Source organism: Elephantulus edwardii, unplaced genomic scaffold, assembly GCF_000299155.1.
Source record: "Elephantulus edwardii isolate Elephantulus edwardi_28Jun2011 unplaced genomic scaffold, EleEdw1.0 scaffold00133, whole genome shotgun sequence".
Lineage (NCBI taxonomy): Eukaryota > Metazoa > Chordata > Mammalia > Macroscelidea > Macroscelididae > Elephantulus > Elephantulus edwardii.
This window is the reverse complement of record NW_006399883.1, coordinates 3,825,837-3,844,664: the sequence shown is the minus strand read 5'-3', so window position 1 is coordinate 3,844,664 and position 18,828 is coordinate 3,825,837.

Genomic DNA, 18,828 nt, shown 5'->3' with positions numbered 1-18,828 from the left:
GGAGTGGGTGCCACTCTTGCTTCCAAACTTAACAAATCGTGATGGCAAAACTGGTTATCTATTTGCAGAAAATTTAAATAAGACCTATACCTCACATCATATTGAAAGAAACAATTAGATCAAGGAACTCAGGGAAAAACCTAAAGTTATAAACTTATGAATGGAAAAAAAAATTGGGGCAAATTTAAGATCCCTAATCTATGAAGTTCTAGTGGCCTACTGGTAAGAAGCTGCACTGCCATCCCAAAGGCACACAGTTCGAATCTTCCAGCAGCTTCATGGAAGAAGGATGCGCAATCTCCTCTCATGTGATTAACTGCCTCTGAAAACTTACTGGTGAGTCAGTGGTGGATTAGTTCAGACTTGACAACACCCAGCAACAACAATCTATGACATAAATGGATTATGTCATAGATTAAATAGATATATAGAATAAAATGTACATTCAACAGAAAGCTAGATAATTGAAACATTTTAAAAATAAAATTAATTATACATCAAAAGACTTCAAAAACAGTAAAAATAAAACCTAGGGATTGGGAAATACATATTTGGCAATTTCTTATCTAACCAGAGCCTCATCTCTAAAATGTATGGAAAACATCAATTCTTCAATGAGAAATAGTAAACAACCTAATTACAAAATGAGCAGAAGACATGACTTAACACTTCACCAAAGAAGACTTTTAGATGGCTAACAAACACATGAAGAAGTGCTCGAGATCATTATCCATTAGTGAGATGCAGCAAATTAAAATAAGAGAGAGAAATCGATCGTCTCATTCAGACAGCAATCATGGAACTGTAAAATTTGATGGTTGGAGGGTGAGGGAAATTGGAAGAGTCTGTTCTCTAAAACAATGTATTAGGATTTTGTAAATAAACTAGTATTAAAAAAAGTCAACTTGGGGAGGGAGAAAAAAAGGGTGGGGATAAAATGTGCGACAATGAATGAAAATCTAACTTTTCTGTAAACTTTTGTTAAAATCACAATTAAAATTAAAATTTTTCTTTTAAAAAAAAGGAAAGTTCAATGAGACAGCAAACAAGTAATGCTATTGAAAGTATGGAGAGGCTGGAAATCTCACACAGTGCTGATTGGTATGTCAAACACTGCAGCCACTCAGACCAGAGCCTACAGATGAGAACAGCGCTTCATTGAAGAACCAAAGACCCGGAACAAGACAGCTGATTTAAAACTCCATGGAGCCAGAGCCTGGGTCTTCACTCAAGCTTGCTGGAGACAAGCTTTCCTTACTTGGCAGGACTAAGGGAGCTTTGTAATACTGTCCCAAAATGGCAAGGCTGAAGGCTCAAGGGCCACTAAGCACACTTCAGAAGCCGTCATGACTGAGAAATTGTATCCTGTTGCCAACCTAACTGATAACTTGTTAACTTCCCTATTAAGCCTCATAACTGTGAATATGCTTCTGTGAGGTCTCTGTAGTTACTGCAGTGGATTTTGGAGCCAATAGAAATAGGATTTATATCACATGCAAGCAAGATTCTGCTGAAAATTATCCAAAAACTATTGGAACAGCACATAAACAGAGAATTTCCAGAGTGTAGGCTGGGTTTAGAAGAGGCTGTGGTACTAGGGGTGTTAAAGCTGTTAGAGGAATCGGATCTTGGCTGAAAATAGAGAGTACCAGAGGAATGTCTATCTGTGTTTCATTGACTATGCAAAGACATTTGACTGTGTGGATCACAACAAACTTTGGCTAACTCTGGGAAGAACAGATATATGCAGAACAAATCATCTGGGAGGCTGGACTCTATGAGAAGGAATGTGGCATCAGGATTTGAGGAAGACTCATCAACAATCTAAGTTACACATATGACACAACCCAGCTGGCTAAACTGAGAAGGACCCGAAGTGCCTCCTGCAGAAGGCCAAGGACCGCAACCTTAAATACCAATTAAAGCACAACATCAAGAAAACAAAGATTCTCACCACTGGGCCAATTGGCAGTATCATGATCGACGATGAAGAGATTGAGATTGTTAATAACTTCAGTTTGCTTGGCTCCACAATCAACACTACCAGCAGCCAGGAAAGAAAAGATTAATTGCATTGGGAAAGTCTGCTGTCAGGGACCTCTCTAAAGTACTGAAGAGTAACAGTGTCAGTCTGGAGACTAAGGTGCACCTAATTCAGTCCATGGTCTTAGCAATTACTTGCTATGCATCAGAAAGCTGGGCAATGATTAGGGATGATAGAGGAGAACTGATACCTTTGAGCTGTGGTGATGGAGAATAATACTGAATATACCATGAACGGCTCGGAGAACAAACAAGTTTGTCCTAGAAAGGGTGAAACCAGGCTGCTCCTTGAAGGCAAGAGTTCTGAAGCTTCATCTGACCTACATTGGACATGTTGCAAGGAGGGACCAGTCCTTGGAGAGGGAAATAATGCTGGGGAGGTGGAGGGAGAGCACAAGAGAGGAAGACCTTTGATGAGATGGATTGATTCAGTGACTGGGGTAATGGGGGTAGATATGTCGGAGACAATAAGATTGGCACAGGATAGAGCAGGGTACAGGGCTATTGTACCTAGGGTTGCTATGAGTGGCAAAGCCTCGACGACACATAACAAAAACAACAACAGAAGTATGATTGGTGCTGGAATTTGTAGAAATGGGTGGATTTATATCTGATCTCATGGAAGTTGGTTTTGTGTTGTTCTTTAAGGTGACATTTCGCCTTTATGGAGGTCAGACTAGGACGATCACACACTGCTCTCCTTCTTTTTACAGTTAGCATACTATTTGCATTTTCCTTTCCATTCCAAGTACCCTGATTCAGGAACACCATTTATAGGAAAGAGTGCTTCTTCTAACTTGATCTGGAGAAAGAAAACATTTTTCTAATTCTCACAGATACCCTGTTCAGTCTGAACTTAGGTATAAACATAGGTGAAGCCCATCGAGAACCTCTTGGCCTAGAGGAGACACTTTAGAAAATCTGACATAACAGTTTACTCATTTAGAAAGTTGTTGTTGCTGTTATGTGCCGTCAAGTTGACTACGACTCATAGCAACCCTCTAAACAATGGCTTTTGAACTTTGCCTTGTCCTGAGCCAACCTCCCCGTCTCCAACTTATCAGACCCCATTGCTGCAGTACTTGTGTCAATCCATCTCATCTAGGGTCTTCCTGTCCTGCACTGAACTTCTACCCTTCCAAGCATGATGTCCTTCTCCAATGACTGATTCCTCCTGGCAACGTGTCTAAACTATGTGAGACAGAGTGTCACAATCCTTGCCTCCAAGAAGCAACCTAGTTTTACTCTTTCTAGGACAAATATTTTTGTTCTCTTGTCAGTCCAACTCTTTTCTTCAGCACCACAGCTCAAAATCATTGATTCTTCTTCTATCATCCTTAGTCATTATCCAGCTCTCAAATGCATAGCAATTAAGAAGACCATGGCCTGGATCAGGAGCACCTTAGTCCCTTAGACTGACATTGTTACTCTCCACCACTCTAAAGAGATCCTTGACAGCAAATTTTCCAAGGCAGTTTTTCACTTGATTTTCTAACTGTTGATGCCAAGGATGTAGATTATGGACAGAGCAAGATGAAATAGTTAATAACCTCAATCTTTTCTCCATCTATCATGTTGCTGCTTATTGGCCTGGTGGTGAAAATCTTTGTTTTCTTGATCTTGAGTTGCAATCCATATTGAAGGCTTCAATCCTATTGAAGTCCTTGATCTTCTACAGCAAATGCTTCAAGTCCTCCTCAGTTTTTGTGAACAGTTTTGTCATCTGTATAATTCAAATTGTTGATGAATCTTCATCCAATCCTAATGACACATTCTTCTTCATAAAATCCAACCTTTCAAATGATCTGTTCATCATAGAGTTTGAAAAGGTATGGAGAAGGGATCGTTGGCTGCTCACTCTTTTCTTAATTTTGAACTATTCTGTGTTTCCTTGCTCTGATAGGACTACAGATTTTTGGTCTAGGTAGTTTCTACATGAGCACAGTCAAGTGTTCTAGAATTCCTATTTTTCTCACTGTTAGCCACAGTTTGTTGTGATCCCCACAGTCAAATGCCTTTGCATGGTTGATAAAACATAAATATACATCCTTCTGGTACTCTGCTTTCAGGCAAGATCCATCTGACATCAGTGGTGCCATGACTAGTTAGACGTTAGGGTTATTATTTGGTATGTTTTTTTGACAAAGATTTGTGAAGGTAAAAACCAATGAGGATGATGTGACCTATTAAAATGTGCTCATCTATGGAAAAGTGTAGAACTCAGGTGTTCACAGCTGCTGTTTTCCCATTAGTGAAGTGAGATAAGTTTTCCCTTTGGTGGCTCCTCTTTCTAGAAGTTCAAAGACAAGGAACGGTCTGTGTGTAAAAGTGAAATGGCAATTACAAGCCTGCAGGGAGATGAACTGACAGCATGCCTTCTTTATAACCTTGTCTTGGGATATACAGATTTCATCTCACATACAGAGGCTCATCCCAAACTCAGTTGGGTAAGTGACAATTCCTCAGGTTTGTTAACAGATTCTTAGGATCTAGAATGAGTGGTGGATGGAGGTGGTAAATGTCTGGAAATGCCCATCTCATAATTTCAGTTTTATTTCTTAGTGAAACCAAGCCAAAAATCAGTATAAGAAGAAATATTAATTTTATAAGACTTATGAGGTTATAAATTTATAAATTTTTAAAAGGATATTTTGTGATGTTATTTTTCAGTTGGAAATGTCTTTTAAGTTATGAAAGAAAAATAATTTGCTGTATATGAGGAAAATAATGTTCTCTTACTTAAAAGCCCTCTACTGTTTCCTGCAACAGTTTTAATTTTTCATTTCCTTCTTAAAAGATATTTTCACATAAAAACAATAGCTAAATCTCTATTACACGGCACTGTCAAAGATTTATGCATTTTTTTGTGAAAGTATACAAATAATATTTGTTTTCATTCACTCATATTTTGTTTAATAACATGAATTACAGTTAATGTAATTCATTTATTATAATGTATAATCAAACTGTTACAGTATATTTTCTTTCACCCAATTTACCTTTGTGTTTTTTTTAAACAAAATTCACATTTTATTCAGATTGAAATAAACTGTACAAAATTTTCTTTTGTGTTTTTTAAGGGTTTTTTCCTTTTTTTTTTACTTTTATGTTTTTGAAATGACAGAAAGTGAGCATGAGATTAATATATTACGTGAAATAAAAGAAACAATGATAGTAATTGTCCATTTCTTAAAAAAAAAGAAAAGTCCAAACTCTCAGGAAATGTGATCAGTAAGGACATTTTATTTATATCTTTCAACATCACAGAATTTTAATTATGTCTTAACAGTGCTGTTGTTGTTGTTATGTGATGTCAAGTTGCTTGCTACTCATTGTGATCCCATGTACAGTAGCTCTTAAGCCTGCCCTGTCCTGAGCCAGTCTCACTGACTCTGTCACACCTACCCCCATTTCCCTAGTCATGGTATAAATCCATCTCATTTGGAAACTTTGTCTCCTGCTCTGTCCTTTCACTCTTCTGAGCATGATGTCTTTCTCCAAGGACCTGTCCCTCCTGGCCACATGCCCAAAGTATGTCAGAAGGAGCTTCAAAATCCTAGCCTCCAAAGAGAAACTTAGTTTGACTTTCTCCAAAACAGACCTATTTGTTTTCTTAGCAGTCCATGGTATGTTCAAGACTCTTGTCCAGCACCACAACTCAAGAGCATCAATTCTTCTTCTATCATCCTTAGTCATTGTCCAGCTTTCTGATCCATAGCAAGTAATTACAAAGACCATGGCCTTAGTCTCTAGACTGACGTTATATATGGTAAAAATTCCAAGATGGTAGGAAGTTAAGAGTAAGAATGTCAGAGCCTCTCGTGCCTGATGCACATTATCAGGAGCACAAAGAACACCTTCTCCAATTACTTTCAAATATAATGTTTTATAAAGTTGCTGTGATTTTCATCTCCTCATTATGGTGATCCACATGGGCATTGTTGGTAAGAAAAATTGCAAGCTTTTTGAGAAAAGTTTTCCTTATATACCCAAATATGCTGTCACCAGGTTGATTCTTACTCACAGTGAGAACTGAAAATAGAGAATTGCCATATAGAGTTTCCCAGGAGGTAATCTCTACAGAAGCAGAGTGCCACATCCTTTCTACCCTGGAGTGGATGATGAGTTTCAACCACAACCTTTCACTGGCAGTTAAGTACTTAACCACTGTACCACCAAAGCTTTTTCCTCAGATTCTCAAAATAATCTTATGTTGTTGCTGCCTGGTTATAGATTTTACAATACAGCTCATAAAATACGATTGCATTAATAAATGTAAATAAGTTTTATTACTATAATGCAATAAAATATAGAATTTTATGATGCATATATTACATAATTATTCCTAGGCTGGACAGAATCTGGATTTGAAGATAAGTGTCGAATTTGAAGTCTTCATAAAAAAACAACTCTGAATGTTATTCATAATAATTAAAGAAATAACCGAGTAATATTAATTTTATAGATTATTATGAAGAAAAGTAAATAGATATTGATAAATTTCCTCCAAAGTGGCCTATTATCCTTTCCCATTTAGAACTTAAACTGTTCTGATGTTTTAGTGGATTAGTAGTTGTGCTACCAACTCGAAGACAAGCAGTTAAAATCCACCAGTTAAAATCTGTGGGAAAAAGATGGGCAATCACTGCCTATGTGTTTTACCTTTGAAAACTCACTGGAAGGTGATACATGAGCCAGTTCTGATTTAATGGCAAATAACAACAATGAGTTAGTACTTAGGTTCTTGCAAGTGACCTCTTTTCATTACTCTGTTTTCCTTCTGATATAGGATGTAAGTCGATAGACTCCAGTAAAACTCCTAGTCCATTTAATGATATTGTATTCATGCAAGGTTATCTATAATTGTGTATATCCTTGGAGGCTTACAATTTGAAACAGTTTAAAGTGAAATCAATACAAATTTGACTTAACTAACCTGTTTACTGAGACCATGTCCGAGGTGTATGAGATAAAATTTCACCTCATCTCTAAGAAGCACCGTGGTATGTGTTTCTATTCCATACCCTTTTGTGCAGTTTTACTGCCTCAGACAACCCACTGGAGCTATAAGCCAATTCTGACTTGATGATATATAACAAGAACAATGAAACAATTATTAATACCATGACATGAAGCAAGTGCATTTTAGCCTTTAAAGGGATATCCTTGCTCTTCAGCATTTCAAAAGAGATCCCTGGCAGCAGAATTGCTCAGTGCAGTATGTTATTTGATTTCTTGACTACTACTTCCATGAGTATTGATCGTAGATCTAAGTGAAATGAAAATGTCAATCTTTTTTCTATCAAGAAGTTGTTTATTGCCCCAGTTGTGAGGAGTTTTATTTTCTTTATGTTGAATTATAATTTGCACAGAAGGATCTTCTGTAAATGTTTCAACTCCTCTTCACTTTGAGCAATCAACATTGTATCACCTGTATCTCATATGTTGACCAAACTTTTCTCCAATCCTAATGCCACATTCTTCTTCATATAGTCAGCATTTTGGATTATTCTAAGGATGTTGTTGTGTACTGTTGAGTGAAACGGACCCTTTAGTGACATTATATCTGACCCGTCAGTTGGTTTTCAGAGACAGTTAATCACATGAAAGGAGATTGCTAATTTCTCTTCAGTAGAGCAGCTGGTGGATCCAAACTATGTGCTTTTGAGTTGGTTGCACAACGCCTTACCATTAAGCCACCAGAGCAGCTGTTGTCAAAATTGTTTGTGGCACTTTACAGTGATGGAATGAACTACTCAAGACTTTTTAGCTAGTCAAGATAAAAGGGGAGAGGATTGCTGGATCAGTGTTGTCCCAACCTGTACATCCTTACAGATTTTATTGAGATTGAGATTGTTCACAGCTTTAGTCTGCTTGGCTCCACAGTCAACACTGTTGGCTCCAGCAGCCAGGAAATTAAAAGACGTATTGCGATGGGAAAGTCTTCTGTTAGGGACCTCCCTAAAGTACTGAAGAGCAATGGTGTCTCTCTGGAGACTAAGGTGCGTCTGATACAGGCCATGGTCTTTGCAATCACTTGTTATGCATCAGACAGTTGGACAATGACCAAGGAGGATAGAAGGAGAATTGATGCCTTTGAGCTGTGGTGCTGGAGAAGAGTATTGAGGATACCATGGACTGCTAGGATAACAAACAGATTCATCCTGGAGAGGGTTAGACCAGGTGGCTCCTTGGAGGCAAGGATCCTGAGGCTTTGTCTGACATACTTTGGTCGTGTTGAAGGAGAGACCGGTCCTTGGAGAAGGACATCATGCTTGGGAGGGCGGAGGGACTGTGCAAGAGGGAAAGGCCCTCTAGGAGGTGGATTGATTCATTGATGGGGGTAATCGGCATGGGTGTGTCTGAGATAGTGAGATTGGCACAGGACAGAGCAGAGTTTAGGGCTGTTGTACATAGGGTCGCTATGACTCGATGCATAGTCGCAAGCGACTTGACGGCACATAACAACAACAACAACAACATTAGAACTGTACAAAAGCCTATCATTCTATTTCCAGCTTCATTTCTATCACCAAGTCCACATTTTCCTACTACTGGTTCTTCTTCTTTATTCCCAACTTTTGCATTCCAGTCACCAATTATGGAATCTTTGTTGTGTGTTCAGTCAATTTCAGACTGCAAAAGTTGGTAAAAATCTTCTATTATTTTTCTCTTCAGCTTTAGTTATTGGTACATATATTTGAATGATTGTGGTATTAACAGGTCTTTCTAGTATATTTATAGATATTATCCTGTCACTCATAACATTGTACTTCAGAATGGATTTGAAATGGTTTAAGATTTCTCAATTTAGCTAAGATATACAGTTATTTTTAAACTGTCATTTAGATTTCTGATGAACAATAAATGCACTTAGAATATAAGTACATATTATTTGCATAATTACATGCAATATTTATACTCAGTTCTTGAGCATACTGTACTACCTACATATTTTGTGATTTATCTAAAATTTAACTATAATTAGGTGTCCTGCATTATGTGTAGAGACGCTGGTGTAGGGAATGTAATCCTTTCAATCCGGACTTAGCATCAACACCTTCAAAATCCTTATTAAAGAAAGGATTACTTTGTTCATTCTTCAGATAAACTCTTTTGCTGAATGTAATAATTGCTTTTATTATATGGAGTATATATCATAGAAGGTATGTTTCAGTGCCCTAGGCATGAGGGAAAACCTTAAGATTAGATTATTATCTATATTATTATATCTGTCATTTCTTAACTCTTCTTTGGTATATTTCATGTATATAGTGCATTAATCCAGTGATTCATAGATATACTTCACTACTAAATAATTATACATCTATTAGTGACCCATTCCAAAGTATTATTTTATTGTTGCAGTTGCTGAATTATATCTTAAAGGGTGGAAATTGTTATGCTTTTAAGTCTATGTTATCTTGGTATTTCTCTCAGTCCATCCTGAAATCAAAACACAAGTTTGCTGAAACTGTGGACATATGTTGGCTACAACAGTGAATTGCTAGCTCTTGGAGGTTGAGATAAATGTATCCCTTAACTATGTTAAGTGCCCAAAACCACACAAACATTTTATTATCTATGCAATTTCTCTTTTAGTACATGCTTTCAGTCCAATGTTACACTTAAGTCATGAATTTCTGAGTCAAGAATGCCATTCTTCAATATCTGCATTTACTTAGCAATTAATATTTATGAGGTTACAACATTATAAGTGATTTTTAAAACTTAACAATTTAGTCTTAAGATTCAGAAGAAGAGGGAACATGGAGAATTTTCAATTTTTCAGTTTCATCTAGGTGCAAATTATCAACCTTAGACTGAGTTAATTGGGAAAAGTAGTTATGTCTATATCCAAAGTAATTAATACAAGAAATTAAATGTACCATTTTCTGTGAAATTTTTACCTAGACTCCTGATATTGGAAATATATTCATTAAGATTTGTGGGTAGGTGAGCTCTGGTGGCCTAGTGGCAAGAAGCTGCACTGCAATCTTGGAGGTGCGCGGTTTGAATTCACCAGATTCCGCTGGAGAAGGAGGGACAATCTCCTCCTGTACCAGTCAGATCTGATTTGAGGTACACACACACACACACACACACACACACACACACACACAAAGTTGTGGGTAATATCTCTACTGTTAGAGGGATAAGTATGTTTTAAAACATAAGAGACAATTTCTGTATTAAGTGAAGTATCAAGAAAAGAATTAACAAATGATCTTGTTAGGGAATCTCAAAGCTGTCTGGAGGTGAAGAAATTTAGTGTTTATTCTTTCGATAATTGAAGGCTTGACATTGGCAATGGGCTCTATTGTGTCAGGAAGTGTGAGGATGCCATAGGATAGAACAGATTCAGATCTTTTGTTCATAGGGTTACTATGAGTCATACTTGATGCGACAGCACCTAACAACAGCAGCAACAAACATTAGGGATGCTTGAAATGTAAGTTTAATTGGAGAACCAGGGAAATTTCAAGGGGCTGTCATTGATTTCTAAGATTCAGAATAATATCCCCTAATATGTCCATTTAAAAAAAAAACTCAAATCAGTGACTATATTGCATTCTTGTAATCAGAATTGAGATGAAATGAGGATTAGAAGTTAGCTGACTATTGGTTGTATTCACCTAATCTGAGCAGCTGCCCTTCCTCCCTCTCCTCTCCTGAGCAGACACACCAGCCTCTGGCCTACATCAAGAAGGTAATAGGGACAACCTCATCTTCCCACTCTTCACAGATGACCAGCAGAAGGACCTCTCATCTAAGCAGTAGGCCCCCTTGAAACTGAAACCTTAACCCAGCTCCAAGGGCCAAGAGACTAAGACCATTTCGAATCTGGTGCTAGGGGAACTCATGCAGGCGCCATGCTCTGGGGCTCACAAAACAGACAAATTTTACTGTGAAAGTCAATAGTTCTTTGGCCCATAGAATATTGCCATTTGGAATTCTTACATACCAAACCTTTCCTTCTTAGTCTCATGATCCTGGGACTTAAGCAAAAACTGGCCAACTTTGTTCGGAGGCACTGTGAAATGTGCAGGCCATGCCCATTGCTAAGCCTGCTGGCCTCCTGTCATGCACATGTGTGGTCAGCAGCCCTGGGACCCCTTCTTCCAGGAGACCACCCAGACCAAGGCCTAGTAGCCTAGCACCATGCCTACCAGTGGCCTCTGGCTTAGAGCCAAGCTTGATCTAGTGGACTATTTACTGTCTTGATGACTCAGAAGTTCACTGATTCACATAGTCTCTGGCATAGACAGTAATTTACAAGTTTAGTGACTCTACTAGGTGGCTAGACACAGTTACAAATTTGAAAATCTGGAGGAAATGGACAAATTGTTAAAATCTTACACCTTATCTAAACTAACACAGACAGAAGTAGAACATGTGAACAGATTCATCACTAAAAAAGAAATTGACAAGGACATAATAAAATCTCCCCGGCTGGGGTGAGGGGAACCCTTCGATACAGGTTTAACTAAAGAAACTAAAATACAAATTCAAGCCTTAAGTTGTGATACTTAAGGATGCTTTGGGCAGAATATTAAGTGATATAGGAAGCATTAAAAGAAGATGAAAGAGGTATACAGAATCACTGTTCTAGAAGGAATTGGCTGACTCAGAAGAATTTCATTAAATTCATGAGCAAGAATTTCATGAGCAAGAGCCTGTAGTGATGAAGGCAAAAATTTAAGCTGCTCTGAAGAAATCGGCAAAAAAAACAAGGCCCCAGGAATTGACAAGATACAAATTGATATATTTCAGCAAACAGATGGTTCCCTGGATTTGTTTACCAAGTTGTGCCAAGAAATCTGGAGAACAACCACCTGACCAACTGACTGGAAGAGATCTATATTTGTACCCATTCCACAGAAAGTTGACACAACAGAGTGTGGAAATTATCAGACAATATTATTAATATCTCATGCCAGCAAAATTCTGCTGAAAATGACAAAAATGACATCAACAGAGAATTGCAGATGTGCAGGCTGGGTTTAGAAGAGGCCAAGATACTAGGGATTTTATAGCTAATATAGCATATAATAGTTAGATGGATCTTGGCTGAAAGCAGAGAGTACCAGAGGAATATCTATCTCTGTTTTATTGACTATGCAAAGGCATTTGACTGTGGATCACAACAAATTGATTAACTCCAAGAAGAATGGGAATCCTAGAACACTTAATTGTGCTCATGTGAAACCTTTATTTCTCATCAGAACAGAGCATGGAAACACTGAATGGTTCAAAATTGGGAAGGGTGTATGCCAGGGATGTGACCTATCTCTGTACCTTTTCAATTTATATGCAGAACAGATCATCCAGCAGGTTGGGCTCTATGAGGAGAAATGTGGCATCAGGATTGGAAGAATATTCATCAACAACCTGTGTGCAGATGACACAAACCTTGCTTGCTGAAACTGAGGAGTACTTGAAGCAGAGGTCGAGGATTGCAACCTTCAATATAGATTGAAGCTCAACATCAAGAAAACAAAGATTCCCACCACTGGGCCAATTGACAGCATCATAATAGATGGTGAAGAGACTGAGATTGTTAACCACTTCAGTTTGCTTGGCACCACAATCAACACTCATGGTACCATCTGTCAGGAAATCAAAAGATTAATTACATTGTGAATGTCTGCTGTCAGGGACCTCTCTAGAGTACTGAAGAGAAATTATGTCAGTCTAGAGACTATGATGTGCTGATTCAGGCCATGGTCTTTGCAATTATTTGCTATGCACCAGAAAGTTGAACAATTATGGCAGATGACAGAAGGAGAACTGATGCCTTCGAGCTGTGGTGTTGGAGAAGAGTATTGCATATACCAGGGACTGCTAGGAGAATTAACAGTTTCATCCTCGAGAAGGTGAAACCAGGCTGCTCCTTGGGGGCAAGGATTCTGAAGCTCCATCTAACATACTTTGGTTATATTGCAAGGGAGGACCAGTCTTTGGAGAAGGGCATTATGCTTGAGAGGGTGGAGGGACAATACAAGAGAGGAAGCGACTTGATGAGATGGATTGACTCAGTGACTTGGGTAATGGGGGGCAGGTGTGTCAGAGACAATAAAGTTCGCTAAGAATAGAGCATACAGCAGTGTTCAGAGCTGTTGTACAAAGGGTCGCTATGAGTCACAAACAGCTCAACGGCACATAACAACAGTCCAGACTGCTTCAGAGATGAATTTCAGAGGAAAAAATGCAAAGAACTTTTAAAATATAGAAAAATAAGAAACTCTTTGAGACTCATTTTATGAAGCAAGAATAATCTCAATACTCAAAGTAAATAAAAACACCATAAACAAGAAAAATCATAAATCAATATCCTTCATGAACATAGATGCAAAAGTCCTAACCAAATACTTAGCCAACAGAACATAACAAAAGAATAACAAACACATCACAACCAAGTAGGATTCATAGCAGGTGTACAAGGATAATTCAACATATGAAAAATTATCAGTGTAATACACCAAATCAATAAAGCAAAGGAAAAGAACCAAATTATCATTTTAATTATGTTCCTGCATAATTTGGCAAAAAATGCATTTGACAAAATCCAACATGTCTTTTTTATTAAAATGTTCTACAAAATAGTAATAGAGAGAAGTTACCTCAACATAATTAAGATAATATACACAAAATCAATAGCCCATATCACCCTCAACAGAGAGAAATTAAAGGGATTCTCTTTGCAATCAGAGACCAGACAGGATGTCTGGAATCATCACTTATAATAAATATTACATTGCAAGTCCTAGTAAAGTAAATAAGGCAATAAAGCAATTAGGCATGAAAAAGGAAATTAGCGGCATCCACAATTACACAGAAGAAGAAAAAGTATCTCTATTTGTAGATTATATGGTTACGTACATAGAAAACCCCAAAGACCCAGCAAGAAAATCATTGGACCTAGCTGAACAGTCCAGCAATGTGGCAGGATACAAGGTCAATTTACAAAAGACAGTCGGGTTTCTTCACAGTAATAGATAGAATACTGTAAAGGAGATAAGAAAAACAATACCAATTACCAAAGCCACTCACAATATGAAATACCTAGAAACAAATCTAACCAGAGAGACAAAAGACCTATATAAAGAAAATTACAAAATAAAAGCAATCAGTAGAGTTTATTCAACCCCCAGACTGTACTATTTAAAAAAGAGAAAATTTTTATTTTGTTCTAGTTTGCTTACAAAGTTCATATACATTATTTTTCACACCAGATCTTTCTAATTTCCTTTACCAACCCCTCCTCCCACCTATCAAATTGTGTGACCATATGTTTATCTCCCACCCCATCCCATCCCTACCCATCTTCACCTCTGCTCTTCCTCCTCCTACCTTGGATCATCTACAAGTTTTAATAGTTTTCTATTTCTACAATAATAGTCTTATACAGTATTTGTCCTTATGGGACTGAGTTAATTCACTTAGCACGATGCTCTCCTGTCCTTCCCAAGCTAGGTAGCTTTAAAAATCATTCCTCCTGCATGCTGCACAGTATTCCTTTGTGTGAATATACCATAATTTCCCAATCCATTCTATTGTGGTTGGACATTTGGCCTGTTTCCATATTCTTGCGATGGTGAATAACAGCTACAACGAACATCAGTGTACAAATCTCCTTTGTGTCTCAGTTCTCATTTTCTCAGAGTGTATTCCAAACAGTGGAGTAGCTGGGACATATGGAATTTCTATGTTCAACTTTTTGAGGAAATGCCAAACTGCCTTCCGAAGTTGTTGTACCGTATTACAATTTCACTAACAGTGCATGAAAGTTTCTATCTCACTACATTCTCTCCAACATTTCTTATTTGTTGTCCTGTTGAACTTTGCCACTGTTTTTGGAGTGACATGGTATCTCATTGTGGTTTTGATTTGCATCTCTCTTATTGCCAGTGATTTGAGCATTTTCTTTTTTTTATGTGTCTGTTGGCCATCCAAATGTCTTCCTCTCTGAAAGTCTTTTCATGTCTTTTGCCAATTTTGTAATTGTTTTATCAGTCTTTTTTTTTTCTGGAGGCCCTGTAGTATTATCTACACTTGATATGAAACCCATGTCTGAAATGGTTTTGACAAATGTTTTTTCAATCAGTAGGTTTTCTTTTCACTCTGTTGGAAAATGTTTTTTGATGTGCACAGGGATTTAATCTTTAGAAGATTTCATTCATCAATTTTATCCTCTCCAGATTGTGCATTTATGGCTGTAGTAGGCAGCCTCTGTCTACCATAAACTAGATTGTCTAAGCTTGATCCCAGTTTGTCTCTGATAAACTTTTTGGCTTGGGGCTTTACCCCCAGGTCTCTGATCCACCTTGAGTTAATTTTTGTGTATGGTGTGAGATGTGGATCCTGTTTCAGGTTCCTCCAGGAAGCAGACCAGTTTTGCCAGTACCATTTATTGAAAAGTTGTCATTTTCCCATTTGACAAGTTTTATTTCCTTGTTGACTATTGATTGACCATAGATGGGTGGGTCTATTTCTGGATTCTCAATTCTGTTCAATTGGTCTATATGCCTGTCATTGTGCCAGTATCATGCTGTGTTGGTTACTACCACTGTGTAGTAGGCTTTGAAGTCAGGAGGTGCTATGCCTCCCACTCCATTTTTGTTTTTCATGAGTGCTTTGCTTATTCGGGGTCTCTTTCCTCTCAAAATAAACTTGACAACTTCTCTTTCGATCTCCTTGAAAAAGGAATTTTGTATCTGTATTGGGATTGCATAAAATATGTAGATTGCTTTTAGTAGGATTGTCATTTTCACAATATTCAGTCTTTCTATCCATGAACAGGGCATATTTTCCCTTTTCTTGAGGTCTTTAATTGTGTCTCATAGAAATGTTCTGTAGTTTTCTTTGCACAGATTAAGATAATTATTTTTTTAGAAAGTAATTTTGATAATAATTTAATTTTTTTAAAAAGGCAGTGATTTTAAAATGACAATTTTCATCTGAGAAAAAGACTGGAAAATCATAAGGAATGTAATGACTAAATCAGTATCCTTATTTGAGTAATCAACATGTTACTTCCAGTTGAACCCATAGAGAGCATTAGGAGAGTGTCTGCTTTTGCTTTCACTCTCATAAATGCTCGTGCTAGTCATGCACAGACTGAGAGTTGGTTAATTTATAGCTGGAAATTGTTTCCTATTCCAATTAAAGTATGATGAACCTGACAGATTAACTGGACCAGTGATTTTCTTTCACTTTTCCCCCATAGCAAGATGTCATAAAACGTTTACCTGAGCTACATACTCACATTGCTCCCTTGAGTTTACTGCATAGGTAATACAGTCTACAGATTCTGTACAATTCCCAAGGCATTTAAAAAAGACAGGGGGGGGGAAAAGCAATTTCAAACTTTATTTAGAAAGGAAAGAAACTCTGTTGTTAATTGCTGTCAAGTCTTAGGTGACTCATAGTGACTCTATAAATGAAAGACCTGAACACTTGAAGGAAAGAAACCTTAAGTAAGGAAAGTTGTATTAAAGAAGAAAAACAGTATAAAACACCATACTTCCTGATCTCAAAACTTAGTGTACAGCCATCGTCATCTTAACAGTATGGTATGGGCAGACACATAGACTGATGGAATAAAATCAAGAACCCAAAATCAATTCACCCCTTGTTGTCAACTAGGGCACTTTTTTAACCTAAAGGTAAAGAGCTGGGCTGTCAACCCTAAGATATCCAATTCAAATACTGTGACTCCATGGAGAAAAGATAGGTAATCTCCTTCTATGAGATTTCTTGCCTCTGAAAACTTGTTGGAGGGTCAGCAATGGGTAGGGTCTGACTTGATGGTACTCATCAACCATGATATATGTGGTCAACTGATCTTTGACAAAGAGATGAAACTCATTAAATAGAAAAATTCCTGCTATATCTATCTTCAGAAAACCAAAACAAGATCAAAACTTTATGCCATAAGCAAAAAACAATTCGTAGAGGATCATAGACCTAGGAGTAAAACAAAAAAACTACAAATTTCATCAGTGGGAAAATAGTAACATATTTAAGAGCTTTACTTTATGGTATAAATAGATGTTCAATCCTAGCCAAAATGCATAACCAGGAAAGGATAAGCATTCTAAACATTAAATCCTATGTGCATCAAGAAAAACCTCTCTACAAGTGTAAAAGGAGGACCTACAGACCGGGAAAAAATATTTGGCAGTGACATAGCTCATTAGAGAATTATCTTCAAAATTTATAGAAAATTCTAGCTCTTAAACAAGAAAAAGACAAACAACCTAATTACAAAATAGAAGATATGAAAAGATTCTTCATGAAAGACAACATCCAGATGGCCAACAAACACATGAAGAACTGCTCAAGACCAATAGTCATTGTTGTTGCGTTGTTAGGTGTCTTCAAATTGAGTACAGCTCATTAACTACTATAAGCAAAAGATCTGAATCTTGCCTTGTTCTGTACTATCCTCATCATTTCTAATACACTTGAATCCATTGTTAGTCACTATGTCAATCCATCTTGTTGAGGCACTTCTTTCCTTTTGTTCAATTTTCACTTTTTATGATGTCTTTCTCTAAGGACCTCCTAAGAACATGTCCATGTAAGATGAAGATCTGTCATCCTCACCTCAAATGAACAGGTTAGCTTCACTTTTTCCAAGACATTTGGGGTTTTTTGACAGCCCATGGCATGTTCAGTACTCTTCTCCAGCACTACAATTCAAAGACATCAATTCTTCTGTCATTCTTATTCATTGTCTAGCTCTCCGATGTATAACCAGTGATTGAAAAGACCATGATCTGAATCAGGTACACCTTAGTCTTTAAACTGACATCTTTTTCCTTAGAACTTTGGATAGGTCCTTGATTGCAGATTTTCCCAATGCAATACATCTGATTTCTTGACTGCTGGTGCCAAGGGTGTTGATTATGGATCCAAGCAATTTGAAATAATTGACCCCTTCATTGATTTCTCTATCATGATGCTGTCTATTGGCTCAGTGATGAGGATTTTTGTTTTCTTGATGTTGAGATGTAATCCGTATTGAAGATTATAGTCTTTGGTCTTCTGTATCAGGTGTATCGAGCCCTCTTCCTTTCAGAAAACAAGATTGTACTATTTACATAACACAGGTTGTCAATGAGTCTTCCTCTAATCTTGAAGCTACATTCTCCTTCATAAAGTCTCTCAGCATACAGATTGAACAGGTATGGAAAAAGGATACATCACTGACACATACCTTTCTTGATTTTAAACCATATAATAATCCTTTGTTCTGTTTGCACAATACCCTCTTGGTCTAGGTATAGATTTCACCTAAGCTTACTGAAGTATTCTGGGATTCCTAGACAAATAGAAAACAAAACAAAACAAAACCAAAAAACCAAACAACTCACCCCAGGACAATGCCAAAGTTGAATAAGACAGCAAATAGCAAATGTTATATAATGAGGTTGGAACTCACTATGAAAGGTAGTTTGGCATTTCCTAAAAAGTTAAAAATAGAAGTATCATTTGATTCAACTGTTCCACTACAGAGAATATAATCTAAAGAAATAAGAATTATGACACAAATATGTACACCCATGTTTATTGCAGCATTATTCACAATTCCAAAGAGATAGAAACAGCCTATCTGTTCATCAGCAAAAGAATGGATAGAGCCATCCAAACAGATATGTGCACACCCATGTTTATTGCAGCTTTGTTTACAATAGCAAAGAGTTGGAAGCAGCCTAAGGGCCCATCAACAAACGAATGGATAGAGAAGCTGTGGTATATCCACACAATGGAATAATC